Source organism: Manis javanica, chromosome 10, assembly GCF_040802235.1.
Source record: "Manis javanica isolate MJ-LG chromosome 10, MJ_LKY, whole genome shotgun sequence".
Classification (NCBI taxonomy): domain Eukaryota; kingdom Metazoa; phylum Chordata; class Mammalia; order Pholidota; family Manidae; genus Manis; species Manis javanica.
In genome coordinates this window covers 92,208,189-92,233,771 of record NC_133165.1, presented here as the reverse complement: position 1 = coordinate 92,233,771, position 25,583 = coordinate 92,208,189, and the positions used below count along the sequence as shown (strand labels likewise).

At 40.8% G+C, this 25,583-nt stretch overlaps 1 long non-coding RNA gene across 1 annotated transcript in view; it reads left to right on the top strand.

Moving 5' to 3' along the window:
* Positions 1-13,803: 13,803 nt before the first annotated feature.
* LOC140843816 (uncharacterized) overlaps positions 13,804-25,583 on the top strand; it is a 91,241-nt gene continuing 79,461 nt past the window's right edge. The window contains exon 1 of the long non-coding RNA XR_012121773.1: positions 13,804-13,939. This is a non-coding gene — a long non-coding RNA (uncharacterized lncRNA). The remainder of the gene's footprint in view (positions 13,940-25,583) is intronic.

Genomic DNA, 25,583 nt, shown 5'->3' with positions numbered 1-25,583 from the left:
ATAGCAGCTTTTATGACACTTTACTTAGGGAATAATATAGAATCTGACTTGGAGAACGACTCGAGTCAAACGTTAAAAGACACTTTAATTCTTAAATGTGTAGGTGGTTGCACAAAGTAAGTTGGGGAGAATGAACTCAGAAAAAGATGGAAGCAATCAGCCATTTATCAGATTTGCCTCTATACCTTTAATTGACTCTGAAAGGTTCCTCAGAGAGACAAGAGAACTAAAGACACTATATGAAGAGAGTTGTTACATACTTATGACTTCAGTATGTCAGTTCAGGGGGAACTATTTCTAAGTCAAATTTGTGGATATCTCAACGTGGTTTAAAATGAATTTCAGACATCCTCCTACCTCCATCCCTGAAGCATTCTGATGGGCAGCCTCGTCTGCTGTTCAGTCGCAGAATCTTTGGCTTGGCCATCGGTACAGGAGTGGAGGGCACGCCCATAATGCCTGTGACAGGTGGAGGTGTTTACAGATATTAAGCGGTAATAATGCTTACATCCTCTACCACAGTTTGTGAGATCTCAAATGCCTGTGACCAAGAAATTTTACAGATTCCTGGTACCAGTTGTTCCTCTGGTTTTAGGTCAAATAAATAAGAATCTTTTTCTCCAATAAAATAAAAGGATTTGTATCTGATTTTCCATTCTCAATATTAAAAACAAGACACTATTTGAAGTTAAAGATTATCTTAGCTAGAGTGGAGTAACAGGGAGCAAATAATTAATATTCCCAGTAGATCTGTCTGCATCATCAAGGCTAAGTAAAAATCATGATATCAGAATTTGAGATAGCACATTTTGTTATTTTGTGGTTGTTTCAGGTTGTTCTAAAGTAAAATCAGATATTCTTTACTTATACTGCTATTTAAAAAAATGAGGAAAACCAAATCCAGGTTTGAATTCAGTCTTTTAGTATATTTTTAAGTCTAATTATTTATAAACCTCTGTGGGATATAGCTTCTAGACGTTATAATAAGATTAAAATTATATTTACCACCTCGTTTTATCCTTTTGGGAGGGAAATAAGAGTTAGTATTTATAAAATCTGGCCTAGTGCTGCTATTCCTACTTTCTCCAGAAGGTGGCACTTGTGTAATCCTTTTCTTTCTCAGGGTGGAGAGAACCAGGGGAGCCAGAGGGACCGGAGTGATTTTTCAGAACTGTTTTTCTTTGACAAACTCCAAGGAGCCACGTCAGAGATCTGCACTTCTGCAATTGCAGCTCCTTCATGTTCAAAGAACCCTTTAAATAAGAATAGTCTGATTTTGTGAAAGAAAAACATGCTTCCCATCTTAGTTTGGTTTAAACGTTGGAGTTCTTTATCCCAAGTTTATTTCATACTGTTCTTCCTCCCTTCTGATCTTTGACTAAAGTTCTAATTCTTTTAGATAAGCTCGGTCCACTTGAAGCTGTCCCTCTTAATGAGAATGCATAAGCATCACACAAGTATGCCTGGCCTCTGTCTGCACAAACCTTTCTGACAGCATAAATAGAGAAGGATAAATCATTCAGACAGGGGAAATCTTTTGAACTGTGAAGAGAAGAAAGATTGAGAGACACAGAGGGGGAGAGAACCATGTGGGAGAGATTCTGACAAGACAGGAATTAACAGATGAGACTTGAAATCAAACATACAGATTCCTCCCAGCAATCCCTGCAAATGGTTCCCAATCCCAGCAGCTGAAAATAATTTTAAATATGGCCTAATGAGTGCAACCAGTTCGTTTTATAGATGAGGAAACTGAGTTCCAGAAATGCAAAGAAGTGTGTTCTGTGGAACACAACTGAATTCTGTTTCTACTGAATTCACAACTGAATTGCTACTGAACACACCTGAATTCTGGCGAAAGAATGCAGTGATCTGTCAAAGAGATGTGTTAAGTCACAAGTCATAGAAAACAAAATCTCAAATAGTTTTGAAAGTTGGAGGCTTTCTAATAATGGTTCGCTTTTTCAGGCATATATTATTTGGAGCCACTATGCTGTTTTAGCCGTCCTCCTCTGCTTGGGAGCCTTCCAGGAGGCAGGAATGTGGTTATTCATTCACCGTGTAGGTTATAGATCTGTGTTGCCCAATATAGTAGCCATTAGGCACATGTGACTACTTAGTTGAATTATAAATTAATTAAAATGAAATAAAAAATTTAGTTCCTCAGTTAATGCTAGCCACATCTCTCAAGTGCTCAACAGCTTCATGTGGCTAGGGGCTACTATATTGGACAGAGCGTACCTAGAAGTTTCCATCTTTGCTGAAAGTTCTCTCGGACAGCACTGTTACAGATCTTAACTGTAGAGTATGAAGAGAGTATAGTCAAAGGTCAGGTACACAGTGTGATGGGCCAATCCAATATGAAATACCTAAAAGCATTTGCCTCATAAGTTATGTAAGTTCATAGATGACATTACAACCATTTATGGAAGATCAGGCTTATGTTTTTTAATGATTCCACCTCTTCCCTTTCACACTCTACTTTTGCCTTCTCTAGTATTTGTCTTTTTTGAGCATTTAGTAAATCTTTGTGGGTACCTTATTTATTCCCTCTTGTGTGCATTATTTGTTTATGTTTCACGAAGTCCATTGAATACCTACTGTGTGACAGATGTGCACTTAGATAACTAAAAAAGGAAGACCCGGACCCTCTGTGATAAAGAATAAGACAGGAGGAAAACACATTTGCAGAGCCCAGTCAGGATAGGGAACACTCCTCAGTGCACAGTAATTAGCAAAGGAAAGTAACATTGGCATAATTACATAGATTAATGGATGGAAGATTGTTCTGAGGGATTTAGTGACTTGCCCAAAATAATACAGATAGGTAAAAAATTGATATCTCAGACTGGAATCCATGTCTTTTAACACCAAATCCAGTGCTTTTTCTAATCCATTACCAACCGAGAGTAGAGATTGGCTTATGTCAACTTCCTAATTTCTTCTGACATCTGTCAGTGAATCATCAAATAAATTGTGCCTTGCCTACATCTAATTTTCAGTATTTCTTTGGATAAACATAGGATGATAGTTGTGTTTTCACATGGGCTTCTTTTGGGAGCTCTCCGACTAAGTGCTCGTAGGAGGCCCTTATGTTGAATCGATCTGTGCTGATGTTCTATCAATACTTTGAACTTTTAGGGGCTGACAGATCTTAAATGTCAATGAAACAAATGCCCTTTCTATTAAAAAAAAAGAGTAGATGTAATTCTTATTAGGTGGCAGGTGAATAAATAGACCGTTTATAAGCAATCAATACAGTATTAGCAGCCTGAGTTTTTCAGATGTGACACTTCGCATGCCTTTCTGTATCACAGTGTGATTCCTTTAGGCACGCCTGAATTCACGAGTTACCCACCCTCAAGGTCTTACACAGATTTTCCTTCAACAGCAACTCTTGCTGGGGAATTTGACACCTCCACCCCATCAGTCAAGGGACTTTGGGCCCACTACTGTAGCTATACTCCATTATTTGGAAGAGCTCCACGCGTGCCACATGCCAGTCAGCATGAAGCCTAGAATGACAGAGACTTTCTCTTACATACACAAGTTATCAGTCAAATGTTAATTTTATGTATTGGAGTCTCAGATACCCCGTTTCTTTGCAATTATTTTAATCACAAGTTGTATTACAATATTACAGGATTGCATGTATTTATTAAGTGGACTTAGCTAGAGACTGTCCTTATCTTCATCATCTTTCCTTATCCTAGTCATCAAGTTTGCAACACAGAATTTAATCCACTGAAACTTTTTTGGGAACATTTTCCTAGTCCTTCATGGACCACTGCCCTGATTCCATCAGCCTTTTCACTTTGTCATACTCTCCTGTGAAAGCAAGCAGACAAGATGAGACGAACAAGCAAAAAGGCTCTCTGGGATGATTTTTCTACCTTTTAGGGGCTCACATCCCTTTCTTCCCAATACATCAATTCAAAGATTCTTCCCCTGCTTATCTACAACTGATCTGTTTCTCTCAAGGTTTTCCTCCAATATATTAGAATTTGAAGGTTCTCCTGATCAGCAATACAGTTCATGCATTTTAAATACACTCTTCTTACATAACCAAAATATACTCATATATTAAATAATACCTACAGCCCAGTGTAATGAAACAAATTAATTTTCTCATAGCAGAACTCTCCCTACCTATGGGGCTTTGGGCAAATGACTTTATCTATCTGGACTCCAATGTTCTCATCTGAAAATCTACATGAAAAAAATGTAATAAAAATAAATCTTTATTGCTGATATTTCATTTCTCTCAGCCACTTCTAAGAGTCTAGTAAGAAAAAAAATAATAGCTAGTAATTTTTTCTATGGTTATATGACAGATAATTCAAAAGTTGTTTCCTAGGATATATCATTGATGAAAGTAACTTTGGGAAACAAAAGCTTTACGTCAAAGATAAAATTTGCCTTTTTTTGAGGATTTTTATGACTCTGCCAGTAAAACTAGAGCTAGATATTTTGCAAAATAAATAAATTCTGACAATAGCTACAAAAATTAGGAAAAATCCTTACATGTTCAGCTGAAGAGTGAATTTATATCACCAATATGTATCCCAGTTAATGTTACATAGCATTGAAAAATGCTACAATATTCTTAAATAATCCACCCCTGAAAATTGGATGCATATTTAAAAATCACATTTGGGCTTATTTCAGCTGGAATCATTTGTATTTTTCTGTGGCTTGGGAATCTCTCCATTGAGGGGAGGAGCGCAGAGCTGACTACTCTTGGTCAACCCTGCAATACACACACCCCTCTCTCATAGCCACAGCACATTTTAACTACATGACTTGGCATTTTTTAAAGTGTATACTTTGATCACATTGAGGCATGCCAGCTCTCAGTATTGAAAGGAAATTTTGTATACAACACACGAGTTCTAAATCTGAGTTATTTCTTTAAAAATACTTTAGAAACAGAAAGAGCCAGACCATCATTTTATAGACTTTTCTTCCAAATAAGAGTTACTTATGTGGTCTATACAAAGGCTAACTCAACCCTGTAGTATCAGCTCAACTCTAGGCACTTGGTGAAACCTTGCTGAATATTTGGACTCACATTACTCTGTGAATACTTGGAGCACATGTTGGTCCTTGTTATGGTGCTTTTCCCTCACTATTTATCCCTTTAATATGTCTCAACTCTTGATAGAGAAAGTGTAAGATCTTGAAGTACATAATCTACTTATTATATATCCTTGACGTGAGTAAAGCACCAGCCAGACTATAATATTTGCCCTGAAGATACAGATTTAATAAAATTACATAGCATAAAAATTACTTTGGGCAAATTACTCTTGAACAGAAAGAAAAAAAAACTGATAGAGAAAAAAGACACATTAACATAAACTATTTGCTTTTATTAATTTGACCACATAACTTTGTATTCAGCTGGTATGTAATAACTACTTATTAATTTGCCATGAAAGATCTTTGCTTCTATCTGATTCTATGTTTGGCAAAACGCTATATATAATTACTGTCCATTTGGTGATACTATTAGCCACTTAAAACAAAAGAACAATAGAGGTATTGATCTCATTTAGAAATGCCAAGATAGGTACACTAGCTTTTTATGTGGAAACAAATGGCTTCCATTATTGCATAAAATGATTTAACTGTGAAGATGGTGGATTTTTACATCTACAGGTGAAAGTGTTTAATCTCAAATGTGACAACAGAAGAGGTTAGCAAACTGCCTTTCTGATATTATTTAAATAGCAAAGGTTTTTATGCTACCTTGTCTTGAATTTAAGAGTGTGGAGTCACTGTCTGCTGAGATTCTTTCTCAACAGAACTCACTGGAAGTTCAGGAATACTGGAAATTATAATTTTCCTGTTGCTTGAATTTGCCTAGATTAAAGAAGGGACAAAGTTCTAAACAAACTCTCTGTGACTAACGTCCAGTACAACTCTATGCCAAGTACCTTTTTTTTTTTTTGCCTGTAAAAAGAAAAAAAGAGGTTCTTTGTAAAGAAAACATATTTTCATGAAAAGTATTTTTATTCTTCTTGTCATAATATGACAAATTTCAAAAATTTCACATTTTTAGTAATCTTGACCTCTAATCAAGTCTTTTCATAAAAGTTTTCTTTTGCTTTAATTTTTAAAAAGAACTCTAAATTAACTAGAATGACTGATGATTGAAGAATCTCCTACCACAGCCGTAGATCTGTTAAACATCAGCAAGTAAGGAATGGATGGTTGGATAAAAAGACAAATTAAAATTCTTTAATATACCATCCGTAAAAAGTAGAAATATTGTATTTTATCTCTGCGAATATTTATACCCTCAACACAAAAGGAGGTCATGGAGATATGCCCATCTGTTTATTTTTTAAAATCCATGTTGTCAACAGTTTAGATGTTTCCAGTAAAAACCAGAAATAAAGGCATTCTTGTGGGATGCAGTCAAATCAGAGGATTCTGTCCAAATCTTAGAAACAAACAACATTTTTGGCTTATTTTCTAGAAAAGTTTGAACCAAGCTATTCATTTTCATAATTTACAAACTGTTCAACTGTTCTATAGAACTAATATTCAACTGTTATGTACATATATATAGTCCATGTGTGTATGAATGTGTGCGTGTATTTTTTTTAAACTAGAAGCAAAGTACTGAGCGGATGCTATGTTGTTTGATAGTTAGGAAAAACTGCAGGACACAAAACACAATGTAGAAGCTGACGGTGTTGGCTATAGATTGGCCACCAGCCTGGGAGGAGGCCTTTGAGATGGCATGGAATCATGCACGGTATCTGGTGATGGTTTACTGGGACTTGGCTGGGACCATCTCACTAGAGAAAAGCAGAGCATGCTTGCTTCTTTCTGTCTCCTTAAGCTATGTTCTACCCTTCTCTGCCTAATCTGGGCCTTAGAAGGCTAATTTCTGACAACTGCCTTACACTGCCTTCCCTGCTGGCTGGCATTAGCTGAGAATCAGCCAGTGGGCCCCATGGAATGAGATAGGGTGGTGAGGTGGAGAAAACTGTGCATTTCTCCTCCTTTCCCTCTGTTTATCAGCACCTGGTCCCCCATGCATCTTTCCTCCCAGGAACTACTCCTTTGCAATTCCAATTCTCTGTGAACTCCTGTCACACCATTTCTTCCTCTTGTCCTTCTGTTCCTGTGGCTGGACACAGCTTTCCACTGCTGCTGGTGTCCGGGTGCCCCCTTCCTCATTTGCTCCTTTTACTGTGCCCACAGACAGTCAGGGCCCCAGTCAGTAGAAAGAACTACTCTTTAAAAACAGATATGTGCACAGCATGAGAAGGAAGGGTGGACTTTTTTTCATTGGCTTACTGCCTATGGATATATAATTAATTATTAAGTCACTCAGCCAAGTACTCATTACGGGCATTAAAGAGGAATTCATTTTTATTGTTGGATACTTTCTAACAGTACATAACATGGGAAAAGGTAAATAGCAAAGGAAGTAGTAATTAACCTTACCGATCAGTTACAATGTGTTAGTCTGCATTCCAGTGAAGTAGGCACTGTCCCTGGTCCCGCTTTAAAATACAGGAACCAAGCTTCTGAGGGGAAATGACCTCTGTAAGGTCACACAGCTGTGGGATGGCAGAGGAAGAATTTGAACTGAGATGGACTGGCTCCTAAGCCTATATTCTTAATCACTGAACACTAGTACCTCTTGGAAAGGAAAGAGGAAATGAAGGGAAGTAGCATTTATTGAGCACCTACTATGTTCCAGGAGGTGCCCTAGTTGTTCCATAGTCACTAACTCATAAATGCCCTTTCAGCAAGCAGCGCTTGGCACTCTCATCTCTTCCCTATTCTGAGAAACACCTTCCTTTCTGGGTTTCTGTGATGCCACACACTGCTCTGACTTTCCACCTCTTCCCTGGCTATTCACTCATTTTCCTTTGCTCTTTCTTGTTCATTCAACCTTTAAACGCGGGAGTGTGATGAGTTTCCTTCTTGCTTTTATTTTATTCTTCCTGTTGGCGCTTATCTAGTTAAGGGGCTTTAAAATAAATGCCAGTGATATGCAGATAATTCAGATGTTTTTATTTCTAACTTTTGTTTTCTTCTAAATGTCACACTTGCATGATCAACTGCCTCCTGCCCCTTTGGGTGTCTCGTAAGTTTCCCAGACTTAACATGATCAACTGAGAATGATTGATTCACTTTTTCTTCAACCTGTTTCTCTCTCTGTTATCTCCAATTCATTAAATATCATTATTATCTACTGTAGTTGATCAAGCTAAAAATTCAGAAATTATCCTGCGATATCCATGCTTTCCTTCCACCAGTATCTAATTATCTGTACCTTCTGTCAGTTCCATGTGCAGACATCCAAGTTTCTAGCCACTCAGTACCAACACTGTTTGCCCCAGTAATGATGATTGTTTCCTTACTGATCTTTCTATTTGTGGTCTTGCTCTCCTTCAAGGATTTCTACTTGTGCCTTCAAAAATGATTACTTTAAACATATCATTTCCACTTTACTTACTAAAACCCTTTATTGGCTTCCAAATAAAATGCAATCTGACCTCTCTTTTGCATAGGATCAGAACTTCACCTAAGTTGGTCTCTATTGAATCAATGAATCCTATTCAGTTCTCTACCTCCTTGAAAGGATGGTACATTCATTTTCTTATTCCTACAAATTATTTACATACCTATTTTTTTCTCTTTCAAAAAATATAAACATCTTGGTCAGGACTGGATATTATTATAAACTTGGTGTGTATAGATGGAAGGCAGAAAAGGAAGTTTTGTTAAAAACTCCTTGGCTTGCCCTAAAACCATGAAAGGAAGGAGGCCATTTAGTATTCATGTTTAAAGGGAATTTATTAGAGAAAAACTTATTAACATCCTCTTAATTTGACCTTGTTATACATTATTTATAATCAGTCAGAAAATTTGTAATTTAAAAAATCCATGCCAAAGGAGTAGAATCATTTACACATGTAGTTATGATTAATACTCCCCTTACAAAGGGCAATCATTTTGTATCAAGCAGTTTTGATTCACAGTGAGAGGAAAGAACACAAAAGTACCATGTTAACAGTTAACACAAGGATTGACATGCAACATGATGACCCAAATTCTACCAAACTGGACATCAGAGGGATAGGCTACATAGAGATTCATCTTGTTCATCCTTGGAGAGTAGTGTATTGTAATTTCTGTTTTAAATAATGACTCTTTAAAATTGCCAGAAACTTAGTAGACTACACAACTTAGTGTATAATAGTGCATGTATGTTGTTACAAGTTAGTCTTTTGCAGATCTATTCCCTTTTTATGCCCAAAGGGAATATATTAACCTGTTTGTTCCAAATAAATCATGAATCAAATTTCTTTTCTTTTTTGTGTTGTAAAACTACTACTGTCAATAGAAAGTGCTACTAGTAAGAAGTCAGGATATGTGGTTCTCAAAGCAATTCAAATTGAAAACTATGCTCAATCTTATATAGGGTTTTATTCCAGCATGCCAACTTGGTTCCTTCATCTATATTCACTCAGGGACACTTTCAACAATGAGTATTTTAGTTTGTTTTTAGCAATAAAGGCCCAGATGCTATGGTGGAAATGTGCAAATATGCAGGCAATGGCCATTCTTTTACAGGAATGATTTTCTTATATGATTTATGAAGTGATCCTGAGCAAAATTCCCAGGAAGTGTTCCAAAAATGTCTTGAGCAATAAGAAAACCAATGTATAATACCTTCTGTGATGACTATTATGAAAGACACCAGTTATTTCTATGTGTATATAGATAGGTAGATACATAGATTTTTTTATTAAAGTAAAGTTGATATACAATCTTATGAAGGCTTCATATGAACAACATTGTGGTTTCAACATTCACTCATATTATCAAGTCCCCACCCCCACCCCATTGCAGTCACTGTCTATCAGTGTAGTGACACTATAGAGCCATTACTTACCTTTTCCGTGCTGTACTCCCTTCTCCGTGACCTGCCTATATTGTGATTGTGAATTATAGTGCCCCTTAGTCCCTTTCTTCCTCCCTATGCACTCTCCCCAATCCCTCCCCCTTTGGTAACCACTAGTCCCTTCTTGGTGTCCGTGAATCTGTTGCTATTTTGTTCCTTCAGTTTTGCTTCATTTTAATACTCCACAAGTGAGTGAAATCATTTGGTACTTGTCTTTCTCTGCCTGGCTTATTTCACTGAGCATAATACCCTCTAGCTCCATCCACATTGTTGCAAATGGTAGATTTCTTTTCTTTTTATGGCTGAATAATATTTCATTGTGTATATGTACCACATCTTCTTTATCCATTCATCTATTGATGGACACTTAGGTTGCTTCAATATCTTAGCTATTGTAAGCAGTGCTGCTATAAACTTATGTGTGCATATGCCTTTTTGAATCAGAGATCTTGTTTTCTTTGGGTAAATTCCTAGAAGTGGAATTTCTGGGTCATATGGTATTTCTATTTCTTGTTTTTTGAGGAACCTCCACATTGCTCTCCACAACAGGTGAACTAATTTACATTTCCACCAACAGTGTAGGGGGGTTTCCCCTTCTCCACATCCTTGCTAGCATTTGTGTTCCTTGTCTTTTCGATCTTGGCCATCCTAACTGGTGTGAGGTGGTATCTCATTGTGGTTTTAATTTGCATTCTCTGATGATTAGCAATGTGGAGCATCTTTTCACGTGCCTGTTGGCCATCTGAATTTCCTCTTTGGAGAAATGTCTGTTCAAATCCTCTGCCCATTTTTTAATTGGGTCATTTTTTTTTGAGTGTTGAAGCATGTGAGCCCTTTATATATTTTGGATGTTAACCCCTCATCGGATATGTCATTTACAAATATACTCCCATACTGTAGGATGCCTTTTTGTTCTGCTGATGGTGTCCTTTTCTGTAAAGAGCTTTTTAGTTTAATGTAGTCCCACTTGTTCTCTACCTGAGTTCTCTACCCAGTGTTTTTATTTTGTTTCCCTTGCCTGAAGTGATGTGTTATGGAAAAATTTGTCATGTTTATATTCAAGAGATTTTTGTCTATGTTTTCTTCTATGAGTTTTATGGTTTCATGACTTACATTCAGGTCTTTGATCCATTTCAAGTTTACTTTTGTGTATGTCCATGTGCATATTTTGTTAAAGTTATTTTTTAAGTTACATCCACTGCTTGACCAGTTTTCCCTTTGTCCCTAGTATGACAGCCATTGTGCCTTTGCCATAGTTTTATGCACTTCTCTCAAAGTTTTCAATAATGAGATACATCATAATCAATAATGATTCATATGGCTATGTGCTTTTGGATAATTTCCCCCCCTCTCTCCTCTGATAAACTCTAAAACAGACTGGAGAGCCCTGAGTGATGGCAGATTTGGACGTGGGCCAAGCCCAGTGAGATGTTTAACAATTACACAACTGCCCGTCATGTAGGATTGATCTTCTAGGGAGTATATGCAGCTGAAAATACCCTCAAAATGAGATTATATCCTTTCTGGCCCTGCAATCTCTATGTAACATTATTTAGTTCTACTAACATGTGTAGAACGAATGAGACAGAAACTACCATTAAGCATCACTTTCATAACTCAAAGTAATTTATCAGATGCTCCATCAATCATCTTCCAGGACTTGGAGGAAGAAAGGAAAAGAAAAAGTTCTTAGGCTATTGTTGGAAATGGTGCAAAAAGAAAGGTTTTGGGGAAATGGCCAGACCAAACACCAGAAAGGGCAGAGTGCCAAGGCAGAGCGTGCAGAAGGGGAGCCCCCAGCGGAGGCCCTGTCTTTGACCGAACCCGGGTCAGGCTTCTCTCAGCCCCTTTCCGAGCCGCATCCCTGGGCTTTGTCCTCAGGCCTGCACACCCTCATTTTAGCAAGAATGCAGCTCTGGCAGTCTAGGGAGAATCCCCAACCCTCAGTGTCTGAACACTCCTGACATCTAATCAAGTTCTCATTCCCCAGCATCCCCCAGTGATAGCTGATGATCATGGTCTGCCCTCAGCAAGAATCCTTTTAGGTCTGTTTAGCAAGAACCCCCTCTACTCCTGATGTCTTGTCTTAGTGATTTTCCATCCACTGATCGCCTTAACCTGCTCCTTGGCTATAAACCCCCACTTGTCCTTCCTGTACTTACAGCTGCGCCCAGTTCTATGCTGAGGTCTCATTTCCTCTATTGCAATAGTTCTTAAATGAAATCTGTTTTTACCATTTTCATTATCAGCTGGCCCTGAGTTTCTTAAACAGCTTCGACTGTCTTTTGAAAGAAGATGGAGCAATATATTGCTCATAAATGAGTAAGGGTGAGAAGGCAGGCAGAGAACCAAAAGAGAGAGGAAGGGCAATTGCTTCTCAGCAGGCCAAGGTCAGACATATTCTAATGTGTCTGTGCTGTACATGAATGGAAACTCCCAACTTTCTCTAGAATCGAGTCCTTATTTTCATCTCCACAGACTCTTTTCCTTCACTCTGTTCTCTGTATCATGCTTTCCATCCAGGTGGTCGCTGGTCTTTCTGCTTGCCTGCCACTTTATTTCACCATGTCAAGTTGTTCTTTCCAGCTTTTAAAAATAGCTTCTATTCTTGTGATGCAATCCCCTTCCATCTTTAAAACAGTTAGAATTTGCCAAAACCTGAACTGATGTCATCTTTTCCCTTCTGAAAAGTGAATCATAAAAAAATAATCAACTTTGTGGTTTAATTTGTTAGGACACTCTTTGAAGGTGATTTTTCTTTCTCTTGTGACTTCTCTCTCCTCTTCCTGTATCTCTCCCTTGATTCAGGATCTGTTCCTTCTCAGCTCCTGCACTGACTTCTCTGGTTCCTTAAGTTCACAACACAGCAGGTATCCTCTCATATTCTATAGCCTCTCTCCCCAGTTGCTTCACTAGGTAACTTCTCCCATGTCTTCTTCCTTCCCCAGTGGTTTCCGGTAGACTTCCCTCTTCTACCCACTCTCCTCTGCAAGGGTAATTTTCCCCAGAGAGAGGACTTGTAACATCCATGATGACTCTGTTTTCCTTTGCTTTTTTGTCTTGCCACCACCTGAGAAACTTCTTAATTTTCCTTTCTCTTCAAAGAATCTTTGACCTGTGTCCCTTTCTCTTAATGGCTTTGGGTCTTCTGTACATTGTGCAGACGTTGCCACTCAATTTTTACAATCCTTTTCATTCTGAGTCCTTGAAACTGACTCAGCTGCATCTGTCTCCATTCATTTCGATTTGTTATTGAGAAGTTTGCTCAAATGTATTCTTCTCTACACAGATTTCATGCATCATACTCTCTGCCTTGATGTTTTGTTTTGTTTTGTTTTATGAACAAGTTGCCTCTGAATTCTATATACCCCAGACTTTTCTCAACCACAGATTACCTGAAGTTTTTCCAATCTGTCTCTGAGTATCCTTTACTTGTTTTGAGGCCCTCCCCTATCATATTACTACCTTGAATTGATAGCCTTCTATCCAAATTCCACATCAGTCTCTTACTGTAACGTCTAGTACATCAGAATGACATTTGAGTATATTGCAGTTCCACTCATCTTTATCATCTCTTTATTCACTGTGGGAACCAAATAGCTTCCACCTTGCTATTCAAAGTGTGGCACTGTGAGCAGCAAACACAAGTAACATCAGCTGGGAGCTTGTTAGAATACAAATGCTTAAACTGAACCACAGACCCTCTGAATTATAATCTGCATTTTAACAAGACTCCTAGGTAATATGTATTCACAGTAAAGTGTAAGAAGCACCACCTGTGTGCCACAATACTTTAGGATACATAAGAAGCAACTGAATGAGCTCAAGTATTTTGTGACTTGAACCCAAATCGTATTGTCTCAACGCCTCCTCGCTTCTCCTGGAGTTCACACAGAGCTCTGGCAGTTGCTCTACTCTTTGTTTTTATTCAAACTTACCAAACACTTTCCTTCCCAGTGTGATGGCCACACAGATGAACTTCTTCCCGTGCCCACTGGCAAGGTAAGATGATTATTTCATTTCCCATTTTACAAATAGAAAACTGAAAAAGAGAAATTACATGACTTTCTTAGGGTTACTCAACTAATTACATATAGAATGAAAACACATACTCGGAATGCTTAATCCTTGGTCTAAAATTTGTCCCATTACCATGCTGTTGCTTGTTGAATAAATACATAATGTTACAAATGTAATTTTTTTTCTATTTCTATCAATGTTTTCTAATATAAGACAATTAAGTTCCAGATTATTGGCAAAGACAATTTGGACATATGATCGTATCTCTAACATTTTATCAAATATACCTCAAGAGAAAGTAATCAAAAGAAACTGAAGCTTTAGAATTCATTTGCAAGAAATGGTGTGGTATTTCTTCAGAAATGCTCAGAGGTTGGTGGTGAAACTTCACAAGACAAATTAAATGAAGCTACATTTCTTTGGAAAGGATTACCAGAACTATTTAGTGATATGTGTCTTCCTTTTAAATCTTTACTGACTTCTCATTCAATTTGGCTTAACATTCTGCCCCATAACCCACCCATTAACTTTTTTCCCTTCTCTTCAAATCAATATTAATGTTATGTCTTTTTCATATATTGTAAATCTCTCTAATATTGATGTTGGAGAGGCATGATGAGGGACAATAAAGCATTACGAGTTTTCACAGAAAATTAAGAGCTACTGATTTTCACAGTGAAAGTAGAATGATAGTCTAATTTGAGAGTATCACAACTAGTTCCTAAATAATTAGATAAGTTTTATAATGTAGTAGTATGAAAAACAAATCTATTAGCTAGTAGTTTTACCATGTAATTAGAAGATGAACATATCTGTAGCTGTAATCAAACTATGCTACTGATACATACTTTAAAATTCAGTTAAAATACCTCATTAAAATTTTCTAATTTCTCTATTGCTCTTAAACATCTTAATTATTGGCACGATGTGACTTAAAATGTAGAAATAAATGTTATGGCTGAAATCCAAGTCAAGGAAGCAGCATGGGAAATGAGTATAAATTTGGGAACATATGAAGAACTGAGTCTGAACTTGGTATCTGCTGCTTGTGTGGTCCTCGGGTAAGTGACAGAGTGAAGTGTTCCTCATTTGCTTGGGACTCGCCTGGTTTTGAAGTTAAAAGCCTGGCATCAAAGGAGCCCTCTTTATTTCAGGCAAACCAGGATAGTTTTTCACTCTGATAAGTGACTTTGACTTTCTATCTGATCCCTTTCCTGAAATGTATATGTATGAGATGAGACTTAAATCTTTCTCTCTTCATATGTACATCTATTCTCCAGTAGTACCTAGGAAACTGCATTCCTTTGCAAGCTATTCACCATGATTGTAATGGATAAATCATAGTTATAGTAGAGGAGGAAAAAAATCACAAATTCAGCAGAATTTGCCCTTTAAACACAAATGCACCGATACAAGAGGTTTCTCTAAGAACCCTTGGAGTGAAATCAAAGTTTAAGCAGAAAACAAAATGCAGCCTTGATTTAGTAACAGGGAGAGGAGACAAGGGTTGGAGATATTTTGCAGTCTGGAAAACAAATTTTCAGTTTTGATAATATTATTTAGTCCACAATAGAAATGTGGGAAATTGATGTCATGTTTCACTGAATCTCAACAGAGCTTTATGGGAGGATGTTATTTAAACAAAGTAACAGAGACATCTCTCTGATTCATTTCCTGATTTTACTTAGTCAAGTTTTAACAAGAGTCTTTATGGAATATTGAGACTCCTGATTCCTGTGAAAGAACCCTGTTCATCCTGTCATTCCTGTAGCCCTCAACTAAGTTCACACTGGATTTCTCCATGTCAGGAACTAAGCCTGACATTGTGGGTATAAGATTATCATCCCTGGCCTTGAGAAACTCATAATTTGAGGTGAGAGTTGGGTATGTAGTCCGTTAATTAAAATACAAAGTGAGACATGCTAAAATAGAACTCTGAACACTACTCTAGAGACAAAAACGAAGAACAGCAATTTTCCCAAAGGAGTTAGGAAGGCCTCAGAGCCTGAGCCACTTGGAGAGGGTCTTAAAGGATGAGTTAGAAATCACCAAGCTTAACAGGGTCAGAAAGGCATTCCCACAAAGAAAATGGTTTCTAATGTAAGCAGGCATGGCAAAGCCTGTCATCTTTGGGGGAGAGTAATGTTGGCAGAATACTGGTGTCAAGATCAGAAAGATGGGCAAAAACTAATTGGGAAGGACTTGCATACTGTTTTAAGGCCATTAGCCTTTTTCTTGTAGGTCTTGGGGAAGCATCAACATTATTTAGGGAGGGAATTGAGATGCTTGTATTCTCATTTTTGAAAAAATAACTGGCAGAATTGTGTTGGAAGGATTAATATTGCAAGGAAGACTAGAGGTAAAAAGCTCAGACAGGAAGCTGCTTTATTTATCAGGAGAGACCTGAAAGTTACCATAGAAAGCTAGTAGTCCTTGAGAAAGGGGCAAGAGAGCAGGGTTCAGACTGGACATTTTCTATAGGACTCTTCAATCTTTGAATGTCAAGGAGGGAGTGGTATAAGGCAGATGTATTTGGATGACTGGTTGGCTTGAGCTTTTGAGATGGAATTTTACCAGCTTAAACTATCTCTGTAGCACCTGGGGAGCCATAAAAAACGTCTGCTCTTGACCATGAGGACATCTGTAGCCATTGTGACTTTGAAAGCCTGGAATTCAAAATAAGAATAATGCTTTCTGAGAGAAAGAAATGAATGATCTTAGAGTCTGTGTTCTATATGAATTCTCAGAGGAAAGAAACTGATCCAGTAAGAATAGGCTTTGGGTTGTCAAGGTGAACCCAGGCTGAGATATCTGATGATGACAGAGTCCCCCGAAAGGGGCTGTCCATTGGGAAGTTCCAACAACCTGCTTTTAACTTAGAGGTAGGGCCACTCTTTCAGAGTGTCTGATGCTTTCCAGGACCTCAAGCAATATTCAACATTTATCTTGGGTTAAATCTAGAGTCTTTGTAATTCAAAAGAAGGATTGTTTCTTGGAGAATCAAGCCAGCAAATAGTACTATGGAAACTGGAAGGCATCAAGAGAAAAGCATGCCTTTGGGTGATGGCAAAGCATGAAGAACCTAAATGAAATCTTTAAGTAAACAAAAGTAGAGCCCCAAACTACAGCAGATTAATAGATAAAAGCATTGTTAGTGGAAGGGGTTTACCAGAATCCCCGTTTAAACTTGGCTGAAGAGGCATCTTAGCTCCCTGTAAATACTCGTAGGAGGTAAATAACCATTATAATAAAAGAAAAGCTGGCATAGCTACATCAGTTTGAAGGGAAGTTAATGAAAGTGGACAAGAAGCAACTTGGCCCTGGGACCTCTAACTGGTGAACTAAAGGAATGAGGTTACACAGGAAAGAGAGAGAAGTGCCATATAGTTGATCTGTGGAGGAAACATTTTTCCTTATAAATAGTCTTAAATGAACAAAAAATAAATATTTATTCATTTTAACAAATGAAGCAATAAAAATATCTCCAGCTGATTCCCACCCTCCTCCACTCCTGTACTTCTGAGGGTATTAATAGAGGAACAATGCCTTTTATAAACCATTATACAGATAAATGAGTTTGTGTCGCAATGTTTTTACAGAAACGGGATATGACCATATTGTTCTGCAACTTGTCTTTCTTCATTTTGCAGTGGGTTATGGACAGCCCTTCAGATGAGTAAACAAAGACTCATTCCATCAATAATGGGCACTCAAATTATTCCCAGCATTGGCATTAAAGCAGTGGTTCAAACAAACAAAAATACTGTATATATGTTGTTATATATGTTGCTATCATTTCGGTAGAGCCAACCAAATGGATTATGAAATTTAGTTAAAATAGATATTGCCAGACTATTTTCAAGAAGTTTCAGTTAATACTCTCTCACTCATAACGTGGCTAAGAAAGTTCCTATTTTCTCACATTATAAGAACTGAGTATTATAGGTATTTTATAAATTTTTACAAATATAATTAGTAAAATATATTGTTGTTTTAACCTGCATTTTCCTGAATTTTCCTTTGACATGGGGTTGACACTTTGAAATAAAGTTTTCCTACCTTTGCATTGTCTCTCCTGTGACTTGCCTGTCTCTCTTTGGCAATTTTTAGGAGGTAAGGGGGGCTTTCCTTTTTAGTTATTTCTCATCAATTTGTAGGATATCTCTATTTATTCTGGAACTGAAGTCATTATCCAGTTTTTTCAGGTTTTGTTTTGTAATTTATATAGACAACTTACCTGTGTTACTAATTTCTTACTAGGTATTTGTATTTTTGTTGTAATCAGGATGTTTTGTTTCTTTTAAACTAAGAAGTACATCCCCAATTTTTGGGAGGTAAGGGGGGCTTTCCTTTTTAGTTATTTCTCATCAATTTGTAGGATATCTCTATTTATTCTGGAACTGAAGTCATTATCCAGTTTTTTCAGGTTTTGTTTTGTAATTTATTTTATATAGACAACTTACCTGTGTTACTAATTTCTTACTAGGTATTTATAGTTTTGTTGTAATTAGGATGTTTTGTTTTCTTTTAAACTAAGAAGTACATCCCAAGAAAAGTACACAAAAATAAAAATGCACATTTCAGTGAATCAGCACCAAGCACACATCTAAGTAATAACATATAGACCAGAAAGCAGACTATCGTCAGTAACCAAAATATGCCCTTGACAGACCACCTCCAAATTGTTACCCTTCCCCTCTTGCCAAAAGGCCACCATTTTATTAAATTTCAATATTACGTATTTATGCTTTTTGTGTCTTTTTCTTTTTATTGAATATACAAAAGAACAACGCAATGTCTTTTCTTCTGTGTTTGGGGACAAAATTATGTATTTCAGATTCATACTACATATATCTAGTCACATCATTTTCATTGTACTGTTTATCCATTCTATTGTCAATGGACAAATATTGTCTTCAACTTGGAATCATTACATACACAATGATGATGGCTTTGATTTGCATTTACCTAATGACTAATGGTGTTGAAGGGCCCCCACCCATAAGATGGCGAACTCACCCCTCGCCCCCTCTAATCCCAGCACCTAGCCAATAGCCACCAGCCCCGTAGAAGTGACACCACAATCAGCTCATGCCCCTTCCTATATAACCCAGCACCTTTCCCTAATAAAGCGGAACTCTCCAGTGAATTGCTGCTGCGTGTCGCCCCTTTCCTTTCATTGGTGCCGAAACCCAGGAGACGGGACACCCCAACTGGACCCCGTCTTCCCCCAACACCAGCAACAGCTTGCCCTCGTCCTCTTTTTCTGGCGCTGGCTCATCACAATCACTACTCCTCTTTGGCCTTTACGTAAGTTTTCCCCCCGGAGTGGGCCACTCTTCCCCGAGCTATCACAGTGCCATTGACCGTGATCGTCCGGCAAGGCCCTGACGCTCGGGGACGAGGAGGGAACTCTCCCCGCCTCAGGCCTTCACGGCTGCAGCGGACCCTCAGGCCCCTCCTCCAACAGCCATAAGTGAGGTGACTCCTTTGTGGATGAGAAGGCTCCCTTTCCCCCCTCTCCTCCTTCCATTCCTTCCGCCGAAAATTCCGAGTACTAGGTTCCTCGTGACTCCGGCACTCTGACTTCTTAGAGAAGTCTGGGTGACGACCCACACTTCCTAAGAAATTCCGACTCATATACGAGTTTCCGCAGACCACCAAGGATCATCGGGGACGCCCTTTGTCCCCTTGCAGTCTGCTCCCAGTCCGAGGATCTCCGTTCGTCTTCCTGTTTGTCTCCTTCTCTGTCCTTTAGCCACGGGAGCCTCCTCATCCCTCCCTGAAAGTTCACCTCTTGAATGCCTGCTTAAGCATCTGGCTACCCTCTCCCTGACACCTGATAAAGAACGAAAACTCCGTAAATACTGCTCCCAAGATTGGTCAACATACCTCCTAGACAATAACAACCAATGGCCCACAGGGGGAACTCTTGATCCTAACGTCACTCATGATCTCTTTAACTACTGCCAGCGCCTGAAAAAATGGAAGGAGATTCCCTATATCGAAGCTTTCCACCTCCTCCTCCCACCTCCCTCGCCACCACCGCCTCCTCCTACCCCCGCCTCCCCCCAAGTTCTCCTAGCCTGCAAGCCATCTCTCCTGCAGAAGCCTCCTGCCCACTCCCTTCCCCCTCCTCTCCTACAACAGTCCCTCCCCCTTCCTCCACCACCACCACCGCCGTTGCCGCCACCTCCACCTCTGCAGAATCCTCCAGTTCACTCCCTTCCCCTTCTTCTCCTACAACAACCCTTCTCCCTTCCCCCCCACCATCTCCTCCCCCATCTCACCTCCTCCGCCTTCCTCCCCCTAACCTGCCCCTCCCCCGCAGATTGAGCCTGAGCCTTTCAGTTCCCCTTTAACTAGGTCCTGGGGGCCTCGTCCGTCTTTGCCCCCATCATCTGTTTCCCCCCAACAGACTGAGCCAGAACCCTTCAGTCCCTCTCAGACTTGGTCCCAAGGATCTCCCAAAATTATCGCCCCCCTCCAGGAGGTAGCAGAATCCAAAGTCATTGTGCGCATTCACATACCTTTCTCCTTAGGAGATTTAGCCCAACTTGAGAAACGCCTAGGTTCCTTTTCCACTGATCCCACGACATATATCAGGGAGTTTTAATTGACCCTCCAGTCATACAGCCTCACACATCATGACATTTTCATGCTGCTGGCCAATACCCTCCTCCCTGAAGAGCATAGACGAGTTTGGGACTTCGCCCTAATGCACGCTACCGAAACCCACAGAACTGACCCCACCTACCTCCCTGGCCCCACCGCTGTCCCCGAACAAGACCCACACTGGGATTATAACACCGCCGTGGGTCTCCGCTCTCGAGATATTTTCGCATCCTGCCTAATAGCAGGTCTGAAAAAGGCAGCTCGTAAAGTAGTCAATTTTCAAAAGCTCCAAGACATAATTCAAAGGAGGGAGGAAACTCCCTCCGAGTTCTTAGGTAGACTCACTCAAGCCCTATTACAGTATACCAGCCTGGACCCAGAAACGCCTGACGGAAGACATGTCCTTATGACATACTTCCGAGCTCAAAGCTACCCCGACATTAAAGCTGAACTCAAAAAGTTAGAACAGGGCCCCGCTACCCCACAGACTGAGATCCTAACAGTGGCCTTTAAAGTCTCCCAAGGAGAAAGAACGCCGTAAACAAAAGGCTGATCAGGCCAATGTCCAAATGTTGGCCCAGCTGATAAAACCACAACCTGGGTGCCCTTCTACAAACAAGCCCCCCCCAAGGAGCTTGTTTCAAGTGCGGACAAGAACGACATTGGTCAAGGGCATGCTCCTCCCCCAGATCTCCTACTACCCCATGCCCCAGATGCCACAAAAAGGGCCACTGGGGGTCTGATTGCCCAGCCACCTGAAGGGGAGGCTGGACAAACAACCCCCATCCTAAGCCCGCCGTAGTGGGGCTGGCAGAAGAAGATTGACAGGGCCCGGGGGCTTCTCACCCGACCATTTCCATCACCAAACAGGAGCCCAGGGTTACTTTAATAGTAGACGGTTGCCCCATCTCCTTCCTCCTAGATACAGGAGCCACCTTCTCAGTCATGCAAGAATACCGGGGCCCTACCACGCCTGCCATTACTCCTATAGTCAGGGTAGGAGGTAAACAGATTTTCCCATTAAACCCCCCCCTTTTATGCACAATCCAAGACAATCCCATACCTTTCTCCCACTCCTTCCTGGTTATGCTCCAGTGTCCCATCCCTTTACTAGGATGGGATATCCTTTCTCTCCTCCACGTTTCCATAACTATATCCACTCCCACAGCCCCCAGTAATCCCTTTCTGATGGCCCTCATAGTCGATGACCCCCCTCTACCCAATGAAAGCTCCTGTTCCACCCTCATACACCCTGTAAATCCCAAAGTTTGGGACATTACAAGCCCCTCCGTGGCTCTATGTCCTCCTGCCTCTATCAAATTACGTGACCCCTCTCAGTATATCTGTCAGGCCCAATACCCCCTAACCACTTCAGCCCTCATAGGCCTCCAACCCATCATTCAAGATCTCTTAAACAAAAATTACCTCAGACCCACTCACTCCCCGTTTAATACCTCCATATTAGCTGTTAAAAAAAATAAACAGATCTTTCCGCCTTGTCCAAGACCTTCGCCTCATCAACATGTCCATTGTCCCTATCCATCCCTTAGTTCCAAATCCATACACCCTTTTATTGCAGATCCCTGCCTCGGCATCCCACTTCTCAGTCCTAGATCTCAAGGACGCATTTTTCTATCCCTCTGGACCCTTCCTCCCAAGATTTTTTCGCCTTCAACTGGACGGACCCATACACAAGACATTCTGAACAACTCACTTGGACAGTTTTGCCACAAGGCTTCTGAGATAGTCCCCATATTTGTGGACAGGTCCTAGCTCAGGACCTCAAACAGTTTCATCATGATCACTCCGAGTCCACCTTATTACAATACGTGGAAGATCTTCTACTCTGCAGTCCCTCGTGGGAACAGTCTCAACTTTACACTGCCTCCCTACTTAACCTTCTAGCTTCCAGAAGTTACTGGGTATCCCCCGTCAAAGCTCAAATCTCTTCCCCTTCTGTCACTTACCTCCGATTCCTTCTATCTCAACAAAGAAAGTCCATTACCTTAGACAGAAAATGGCTCCTCTCTGACCTGCCCATTCCCAAAACCAAGACAGAAATCCTTTCCTTTCTAGGCCTGGCTGGGTATTTTAAAGTGTGCATCCCTAACTTCTCCCTGTTGGCAAGACCCCTATACGACCTCAGCAAGGGCCCCCCTGAAGAACCATTATCATCCTCACCCTGACACTCCTTCATTAAGCTCCGTCAAGCCCTTGTGGAAGCCCCAGCTCTCCATCTTCCTGATTTGTCAAAGCCCTTCTCATTATACATTTATGAGAGGTCCAGTCAAGCTCTAGGAGTCCTAGGCCAATATTATGGCCCATCCTTTGCCCCAGTAGCTTATCTCTCCAAGCAATTAGACCCCACAGTTCAGGGATGGGGCCCCTGCCTACAGGCATTAGCCGCTGGGCAGCTCTTGCAGAAAGAAGCTCATAAACTAACATTTGGGGTGCCCCTTACCATTCTGTCCCCACATCACCTAAAAGATCTCTTAACCTACAAAAGTTTACAGACTCTCCCTCCCTCCAGACTCCTGACCTTACTGTCCTCTTTCCTCCAAAATCCAGACATTTCTTTCCTCCCCTGCCAGCCCCTGAATCCGGCCACTCTTCTTCCTCTACCCTACTGTCCTCATACTCCCTCGCATGATTGCCTGGAAGCCCTTCACAACTTCCTTCTGTGCCACTCCACGATCTCCGAAGGAGCCCTCTCACACTCCGACCTCATCTGGTTTACTGACGGGTCCTCCTTTAAACATGAGGGCACCCACTACGCAGGATATGCAGTAGTCGCCCTCGAAGACATCACTGAGGCACGAGCCCTATACCCCGGTACAACCAATCAACAGGCCGAACTCATTGCAGCCACCAGAACTTGCACTCTGGCCCGGGACATGTCTCTCACACTGTACACTGGCTCCAAATACGTATTCCACATTCTCTTGTCTCACGTGGCAGTATGGAAAGAATGAGGCCTCCTCACCACAAAAGGAAATTCCATCACTAATTCAGCCTTAATTACTAAACTTCTAGAGGCTTCACAACTCCCACACTGACTAGGCATAGTCCACTGCAAATCACATCAAAAAGATGACTCCCCCATTGCAAGAGGTAACAACAAAGCCGACAGAGTAGCTCGGTCAGTTGCCCTATCAGAAGACACACCAGACAACAATCTGTCTGCCCTTGCGGTTTTAGCCTTATCACAAGACACCCTCTGTTCCCAGGACAAAGAGTCTCTCTTCCGCTTCTTAAACGATCTGTCCCATCCCAGCCCCCAATCCTTGATCCATTTTTTACAATCCTTTTTTTCTCTCTTTCCTGAAGACAAAACCCTCCTTAACCAAATCACCTGCAGGTGCACCATCTGCCAACACACTAACCCTAATATCCCCCTCAAGGCCCGACCCTTCCCGGCTCATCAAGCAAGGGGTAATGTCCCCGCCACAGATTGGCAAATAGACTTCACTAACATGCCCCCTGTATGACGTACCAGATACCTACTCATGCTAGTAGATACATTTTCAGGATGGGTCGAAGCTTTCCCCACTACTAACAAACGAGCGTCCGTAGTTGCCTCTATCCTCCTCACCCAGATCTTTCCTAGGTTCGGGATGCCCACTTCCCTCCAATCAGATAATGGCCCTGAGTTCACTGCCAAATTATCCAGAACCTCTCCAAGTCACTCTCACTCCCCTGGCATTTACATTGTCCTTATGGCTTCGGGAAAAGTAGAAAGAATCAATAGGACTCTAAAGGACATCCTGACCAAACTCTCTCTAGAACTACACCTTGACTGGGTTCGCTTACTTCCCTTAGCTCTACTCCACATTCGGGCCCTCCCAAAGAAACCTTCCTTCTTGTCGCCCTTTGAGATCATGTACAGCCGCCCGATTCTACCCCCGGGTCTCCCTTCCCACAAAGGACCAATTCCTCCCAATATAGCCCTTCCGCTACTCTCTCTCCTCCGCACTGAATTGTGGAAATATCAGGATTGGCTCCTTCCTGATCCATCCGCCTCCCAAAATCCTCCTGTCCTGCAGCCCGGCCAACTAGTGTTTTATAAGCCACCAGAGGATCGGCCCTCTCTCACCCCGAAATGGGAAGGTCCACACCCAGTTATTCTCTGCACCCCCTCGGCCACCAAGCTCTTACTGCCTGATAACTCTGTCACCCCTTGGATTCATATCTCCAGGTTGAAACCAAATACCCAGGACCCACCTTCTCTGGACACCCAAGACCCATCAGTCACAATCCAGAGTCCTTCGGATACAGCCCAAGACGCTGTCTACTCTACCACACCTCATCCCTCTGATCCCTTGAAACTCCGCATCTCCCATTCACCCCCTTTGCCATCCATACCCGAATCATGACTTTTTCCTCCTTTACTGCTCTCTCGCTTTTTTTCCTCATTCCTATTGTCTTCCCTGCCACCCCACCCTCCTTTGTATAGTGATTCAAAGTCAGACAGACTTACACAAAGCATCAAACAAAAGTTACTGCCCTCATTGCCACATCAGACTGCCCTCTGAAAGGCTGCTCTGAGCCTTTATACCTCCACTTTCCTCCCTCCACTGAAGTGTTCACTAGCAGCTACCTTTATTCTCCCTACCTCTGCTTCATCTATGACCAAAAACAACCCTATTGCAGGTGATGGCCAGACACCTACAGGGGATGTCCCTCCTGGTCTTGCACCATTCACTACATGGGTAACTCCCAGTACCCACAGTATTACTCCTCCAACCATTTCATAAAATATCCCAACAGCTCATTCTCCTTATCAATCCTAGATCCCTGGGACTCTCGATGGGCCGCTGGAGTCACAGCCTCAGTTTACTATGGGGGATCCTCAACTCCCCATGGTACCCTTCATATCTCTCGAGAGTATGTTCCCTCTCACTCCCAGATCTCTCAAGTTGCATCAGATATCAGACATTCCAAAAAAAGTCATTATCCAAACTCTTGACGGCACCTCTTCATCTTCTTATTCCTCCTACTCTTGGTTACAGCT